This window comes from Cyprinus carpio, chromosome B2 (genome assembly GCF_018340385.1).
Source record: "Cyprinus carpio isolate SPL01 chromosome B2, ASM1834038v1, whole genome shotgun sequence".
In the NCBI taxonomy this organism is placed as follows: domain Eukaryota; kingdom Metazoa; phylum Chordata; class Actinopteri; order Cypriniformes; family Cyprinidae; genus Cyprinus; species Cyprinus carpio.
In genome coordinates, this window is record NC_056598.1 from 29,739,594 (window position 1) to 29,747,840 (window position 8,247).

At 31.9% G+C, this 8,247-nt stretch overlaps 1 pseudogene; it reads left to right on the forward strand.

Annotated features, from left to right (window-relative positions):
- The first annotated feature begins 2,314 nt into the window (after window positions 1-2,314).
- The window catches only part of LOC122136330, a 7,985-nt pseudogene continuing 2,052 nt past the window's right edge, over window positions 2,315-8,247 (forward strand).

Here is an 8,247-nt window from a genome sequence, read left to right on the forward strand (position 1 = left end):
TTTAAAAAAATTTAAAAAAAGAAGCGAATTAATTTAAAAAAAAGAATTTAAAAAAGTATATTAAATTGAACATGTTTTTTTAAAAAATAAAATAAATTCAAATTCAAAATAAAATAAAAAATAACAAATAAACTGACTTGACTATGTTTCAGTGTGTATTTTTAAAGACTAAAATGACACAAGATGCCACATATTCTTGCAAAGAAATAAGATCATACTGGAAAAACTGTAACTCTGAAGAATTAATAGCATTACAGTAGGATGATTTGACTCAATATGATATAAAATAAAAACTGCTGAAATCAGAGTTTATAATGTCTAAATGTTTTTTTTTTTTTTTTTTTTACTTAGCAATAAAATAATATAAAAATATAGAAATAGATACAGACATAAACAACTACAATAAGGCGATATAATTTAAACCTAAAATAGACATTATTAATTAATTAATTAATATAAATTACTTAAATAAAGACATTTGTGGTAATAAAAATGTATAATACAGCCATTCTTTAAAAAAAAAAAAAAAAATTATAATAAATCACACACAACACACACACACACACTACACACACACACACACACACGACACACACACACACACACACACAACACCACACACACAACTTATATACGTTTACAATATCCAATCTAAGTTTATCACACTTTTTCTGAGTGAATCCAGAAAATCTTTCTGCATAACTATGTTTAGCGTTTAGCATCACAATGTTTAAATCTTCACGCGGAACACAAAGGCGAAGCAACTCATTCATGCATATGCAGTTGTTTACGTTAAGCTTTTGATTGACAGTTGTATGAATGTAAATTCTCGCTGCCTTTGATTTGCTGATAATGCCCCACTTTGAGCACGATAACCACGTGCCCCCCGCGCCCTTTCAACCAATTCGCTGAAGAGCACGAAAAAAACACGCATGTTCGGTATACTAAATGCATTGAGCAGCAGCAGGTTCACAGATAATAACACGCGGAGCTTCCAGTGGCTGTTATACCGGGCCATCCAGTAGCTTACACACTATTTTTATTTTATACTGCAAACCCTACTATTTAAATTAATTATTTATTCTGTACTATGGGAACAGGAAAGTTTCTGGCTGCTGCTTATCGGATTGTTCTCTTATTGCGAGCGAACCACATCTCCAACTCTACTTCAAGTGGTTTGCTAGTAAGTTTCTTGACCATCAAAATAATGTATATGCTACTATTAAAATGTGTTATTTCTGTTTAAAATCGTCATTTAATTCACACAAATTCGTTTTTTTACGTTTGTTATCGTATATATATGATAAAAAAAACTAATAAATAAAATGAAAATTAAATAACGAATTATAGATAAAATAATATAAAAATAAATTAAAACCTAAATTGGAATATAATGAAGTCTATTATTTATTATTTAGCAATGTACAATTATGTAAGGGAATTAAGCTCGGGGTTATAACTGTTACTAAATGATTGAAAAAGTATTTTGTTATTTGAAATAAAACTTGAAATACAATGTAAATACTAGAATGAATCAATAAGTTAAAGCAATTAAATTACAAAACTGTAAAATATCTATGTGTCTTATTTTGCAATAAGAATGCATTGCAATCAACTGTATTTAGATTATTAACAATGTGGAATTGTTTAGGTACAGGTTCGGGATCAGTGTAGTTGTATTTTTATATGATCCACTTAATTGCACACCACACTGATTCTGGATCAGCAATTCCAGTTCAGTTTGATTTCATTTCCACGATTACTCATTGTTTCAAGCCGCACTTTACATGGAATAAAATGGCTCACAAACCAAAGCCAGCAGTGGTGAGGAAATGTGTGATGAGTCCCATATCTTTGTTGAAGAACCCGTCCTCGTCCTGGATTTCACAAATAAAATGACGTATAATACAGGCCAAATAACTAGAGATGCACATGCTAAAGTGATTGCTGATATTAACTGTCTGCTTTTGTTTCGGTACCCTCCTCTGAGCTGAGCGGGGGACTACAGCTGACATCACAGTCCAAGTTCTCCATCAGAAACCCAGAAGTCCCTGTCCGAGGATCTTTGCTATCTCGTCCCCCCCCCCTCGGGACCAACGGGACTCTATTATCGGACTGCAACGTTTCAAAAATGAATTCCACCAAACCTTCCTCATTATCCCCGTATGGTCGTATGAGTTCATTGCAGTTTGGTCCTGTTTTCAAACAATGCTCTAGAGTTAATGTCCCCTGTATGGAACTGCCATGTGCGTTTATGTTATTTATTTTGCCATATTACGTGTAGTAATAATTAATAACGGTAGTGTCACCATGTATGTGTGGCGGCGTCTGTTTGAGAGCTGGTCTGGTCTATAAGCTGGTGTCGGCTCTGTTTTGAAACGGAACCCAGGCCAATGTTATTGTGGTGGACTGGCTGGATCGGGCCAACAAAACACTTACCCCAACTCATCCAGCAGAAAACACCAGACTGGTGGGGGCAGACGTGGCCAAAGTTGTCAACTGGCTGGAGGTATGTTTGCAGAGAAGCACATCGTTAGCATTGTTCATTTTATGCTGAGGAGCATATTTGTGGATGACAGTCAACCCAATTGTTACCGCACACACTCACGACACCGTGTCAGAACATTGACAGGTAAAATGACAGGTTCAGAAAATGGCTTGTTCTCTACAGCATAAAAAAACCAATAAATAAATAAATAAAATTATATAAAATATGATTAATTGTGCTGATAATTAAGTGTATTTGTTTGTTTGAAATTATTATGGAAATTAAGCCCAGGGTTATTATTGTTAACCGAAACTAAAACACTGAAATAAAATATAAATACTACATGAAGCTGAATGTTAGAACTAAAATAAGCTAAAATAATTAAAAAAAATAGAGTTGAAGCACTAAAATTATAAACTGAACTATAAAACAAAAACTGAAAAAAAGTATAATTATATTTAGTTACATGTATTTAATAATTTGTTTTAACATTATTTAGTAAATACATCTTAAAGTTAATAACCATGGAAAAAGCACGAAGAGAAAAAAGAGAATGGGGGGGGAACCCTTAAACTAAAAACTATTAAAAAAACATTCATTGAGAAAAAGATGCAATAAAATATATATATTTTAGAGGGACAAACAAACGCGAAAAAAATTAGAAATAATAGACATGTTATAATAAAATTATACCTTGAAATACATTAAAACTAAAACGATATTTAATAATAATAAGACAAAAGCACCTTCAAACTACTAACAATTCAATTTAAATTAAAACTTAAAATATAAAAGAAAAGTTCATTCAAAATGTAAATAAAAACTTTAAGTGTATAAAGTATAGTGCTGTCAAACAATTATTCACATCCAAAAAAAAAAGTTTTTGTTTACATAAATAAATGTGTGTATACTGTGCATATTAAGTATATATAAATACACACACGTATGTATATATTTAAGAAAAATATGTTTTGTTTATATTTTAAATATATTTCTATATAATATAAAATATAATAATATGAATATATCAATGTATAAAGAGTAAATATTATTAAAAAAATTAATCGTTTGACAGCACTATTAAAGTATTTAAGTATATAAATAATAATAATATAGAAGTATATAAATAATACTAAAATAACACTGATCCACCTCAATTATCAGCAATACTTAATAAAAGATATTAATAGTCTAATTTCTCATTTTTTTGGAGTGAAATATAAAGCAGAGATGTTCTTGCAGGCTTCATCCCACTCGCTCAGTTGTTTGTTTGTGTTGTTGTGAAGGAGATGGACTATCCCTTCTGGAAAGAGTGCATCTGTTAGGGCTACAGTCTCGTGCACATGTGGCCGGAGTCGCAGGGAAACCTCACCAACAACAAAGTCAACAGAATCACAGGTGTGAAGACCTTCATTTATATGCTGCTCTACTCAAACTCTTCATTCCTGTCCCAGAAGAAACTCTGCCAAATGTTTGTTATGGTCCTAAAATTCCTTCTGTTGTAGAATCTCAACACACACAAATGAGTCACACAGAAAGAGTTCAGAGCTATAAAATGCCATTTTTCTCGTGCTTTTCAGGTCTGGACCCCATGGGCCCCAGCTTTGAGAATGCTGAGAGTCTGAGGCGCCTGTCTCCCCTGATGATGCCAGCTTTGTGGACGCCCCTGCCACAAACACCAGAGGCTCGCCTCCGACCTCAGCATCGCAGCATCCAGAGACCTGTGGGTCACGTGGGACATTTACCCCAACGGGAGGCACCTTCCAGCCGGGCTGCAACATCTGTAGAACACCATGAAGCTCATCGCCACTCCACGCATTTAAGCAGTACGTCCCAGTACTGCATTCTAGTATTACAGCTTACACCATTATAGTATTTAGTAATATGTTGAATTTATTTGTATATTTTCAGTTTACATATTTTTTTTTTTTTTTTTAAGTGTTAATTTATTTCACGTTCAGTTATTTTAGTACTTATTTTAGCTTTTGATTTTAGTACTTATTTAGTTATTATTTTTAATCCATGTAAAAAAAAGTGCTTTTGTCATTTTTATTAGTTTTTTAATACAATTTTATTTAGTTTTCATTTTTTTTTTTTTTTTTTTTTATAGTTTTAGTTTACAATATCAATGCTGTTAGTAAAATGCTACATCTATTAAAATAAACTGTGTGCTTTTGACATTTTTATTAGTTTTTAATATATTATTTATAGTTTTAATTGTATTTTTTTTTAATTTTTTGGTTTTCTTTTTTATTACTCACTTTAATATTAATATTATATGTGTGTATGTGTATGTGTGTGTCGGTGTGTGGTGTGGGAATATATTATATATCTATTTACTAATTTTTTTATAGGTTTAGTTTAACCATAAACAATTGCTGTTAGTAAAATGCCTCATCTATTAAAATAATTAGTTCTTTTGGTTTGTTTTTTATTAAATCATTACTTTATATATTTCTGTTTTTTTGTTTTAATTTATATTAATAGTTTCATTGTAGTAATGTATTAATTTTATCTTAAATATGATTTCATTTACGTTTTTCCCCGTAATATTTATAGTTTATTAATCTTTATTTAAACGACCAAAAAGTTTTTAATCGTTATAGTTCACAATTAACAGCACTAATAGAGTTGCACTCAATTCACTTCATATGTCAAATATCTGTATATCATGCTGATAGTATTTAAAATCTGTAAATTTTTTTCCATAATACTTATCTGTATAGTTTATTGTACATATTGTAGACCTTGTATATTCTGTACTTACTGCTTATTGCACTTCTGGTTAGATGCTAACTGCATTTCGTTGCCTTGTACCTTACATGTGCAGTGACAATAAAGTTGAATCTAATCTAATCTAATCTAATATTAAAATGCAATTTTGTTATGTGCTTTTGTCATTTAAATTAATTTTTTGTTTTAATGTTGTTAATATTTATGCATTAATATCTATTTCTGCTTGAGTAATTTTAGTATTTCAACTTTTAACTTATTTCAGGCAACATATGTATGTTTTTTAAGTTAAAGCTTTTTCATCTAATATTTATATTTCAGCATTGTTTCAATTACTGAAGAGGATTTTTGATTAAAAATCAAATTAATATCAATTCCTAAGTCATGAACCTTCAGCTTGTGTTTTTGTCTCTTATCACCTGTCACCTTGTGACCTCTGTCAGACATGGATCAGATCGTCAAATGCTCTTCACGAGACGCTTCCATTCACCTGTTCATCGACTCTCGCTGGTGAACCGGGCGTACTTCAGAGCTACGCATCGCTGCAGCTCCAGAGACGCCTTCAACAAGGGCCTGTGTCTGAGCTGCCGCAAGAACCGCTAAGCAACAAACTCGGCTAATGGGCGTCCAACAAGATACGCAGAGCCAAGCGAGAGCTAAAGATTGTACCTCCTAAGACCCGGCGGACATGGGGTTTGGCCTTTTTAGGGGTGAGCCAGACGAAACATTACAAAAAAATCTACATCTAGTTTGTACTTTTGTGAGTTTTCATAAGTTGTTCTCTCTCGTTCCTCCGATAGTGTTTCATTACCAGATTAAACTGCATCTGTTCAGCGACCACAAAAACATGACTTTGCTGGAGCAGCCAATGAAAGTGTTCTCTGTTCGGGATCGAATCGATGAGAGGGACGGCCATCATCGCTGCTCACTGTGTGAGTCCCCTTGTGGAGATACAACTATTTGAAAATCTGGAATCTGAGGGTGCAAAAAAATCTAAATACTCTTGTGAAAATCACCTTTTAAAGTTGTTCAAACGAATTCCTTTTAGCAAATGCATGTAAGCATTATTATTTAAAATTAAGTTTTTGATATATTTACAGTAGGAAATGTAAATAAAATTATCTTCATGTAACATGATCTTTTACTTCAATATCCTAATGATTTTTGGCAATAAAAAGAAAAAAAGCCATAATTTTGAACCCATACCAAATGTATTTCTTGGCATATTACTCACAAATAACCCTCAAAGCAAACTTCTAAGACCGCTTTTGTGCCTTAGGGTCACATTTTCTTAATTTCTACTGATGTTTCTTCTACTTTGAAGATTTTCTGTTTTTTTAAGGAATTTTATGGTACTAAATAATATTTATGGAATAGTTATGAACCACTCCCTTGAGCTGCGAGACCTGAAAATGTAATTTTCTAACTTAAACTGCTAAAATGGTTGGAGATGCTTTTTAGTTTAAAGAAGACACTTGGTAGATTATTGCTAAAGTAAAAAGCGTGAAAAGAACAAAAAAGTTCAATAGAAGTTTAAAGTTATAATTGTTAAAAACGCACAATACCCTTATTTTATATGAAATATACATTTTCCAAAAATGTGTTCCTAAATTCGAGGTTGATATTTTTTAAATGTTTTTTAAACAACAGTCTCTTCTTGCTGCATTTATTTTATTTGGATTAAATAATACAGTAAAACCTTCCAGAAAATGTAGCAATACTTTTTTAAATATAATTAAAACACACTGTTTACTATGTGAATATACTGTAAAACTGTAATTTTATTTCTGTGGATCAATAGTTGAATTTTCAGCATTGAGATGCTCCAGTCTTTTCAGTGTCCACATGATCCATTCGTAATATACTGATTTTGCTGCTCAAGGAAAAAGGTGTTAAAATGTTTTTAAAATACATTTTACTAATAAAGTGGGCCAAAATACTTACATCACACTTCAAAATTTCTGAAATGTTAATTAGATACAAAATTACCACAGCAGTTTTAAAGAAAGTGACACGATAGGGACGGTTAAAATCATAAATCCTGTCTAATGTTTTTGACACAGGCCCAAAGCATGAGCCACCAACAGCACTGGAAACTCGTTCCTGCTGACGTCCGACCAAAAGACATCGGCTGAAGCTGCTGATTGCTGAGCGTTACACTGGAGAGAAAGACTCATCTCGCTAATCAGCCTTCGCAGCACCAATCAGTTCATGATCCGCTACAGATGAGGATCAAATCTGGAGAAACACAGTCCAAGTGAGGCATTTTCAGACCATAGAGCCATTACTGCATATCCATAGCTGCTATTAGCGTGAATTAAAGTCATAACTGACATAGATGCATATTATAGCTTTGGGATCAGTTTATTCAGCAAGGATGCTATAAAATGCATTCAAAAGTGACCGTAAAGCATAAGCTTATTATGTTACAAAAGATTTTATTCTCAAAATAAATGCTGTTCTTTTTTTAGACTCTCTATGCATCTGTGTGATCCTGAAAAATATAAAATTGATCACAGTTCAAGAAAAAAATATCAAGCTTAGCACAAGTGTTTTCTCAGCATTGATAATAATTAGAAATGTTCTTGAGCAGCATATTAGAATGATTTCCTGAAGATCATGTGGCGCTGACTGACGCTGGAATAATGGTGTTGAAAATTCAGCTGCGCATCCCACGAGATATATTGCATTTTATGCCATGAGTCACATAGAAAACAGCTATTTTAAATTGTACAATATTTCACAATTTTTTACTGATTTTATTGCATTTTTTAACAAAGAAATGTAGCCTTGGTGAGCAGAAGAGACCTATAAAATAAGAAATCTTACTAATAGTAGTGTATTTTTTTACAAAAAGTATTGATGTTTCATATCATTTAATTTGAAATGAGCCATAACAGAAAATGTTTCTCATATCTTATTATTTAATATGTTTGAAGTGAATATCACAATATATACTGGGTTTTACTATTGTATTATTACTACCATTTATGAATTAATGGTCATATGTCTGATATAAAATGGTC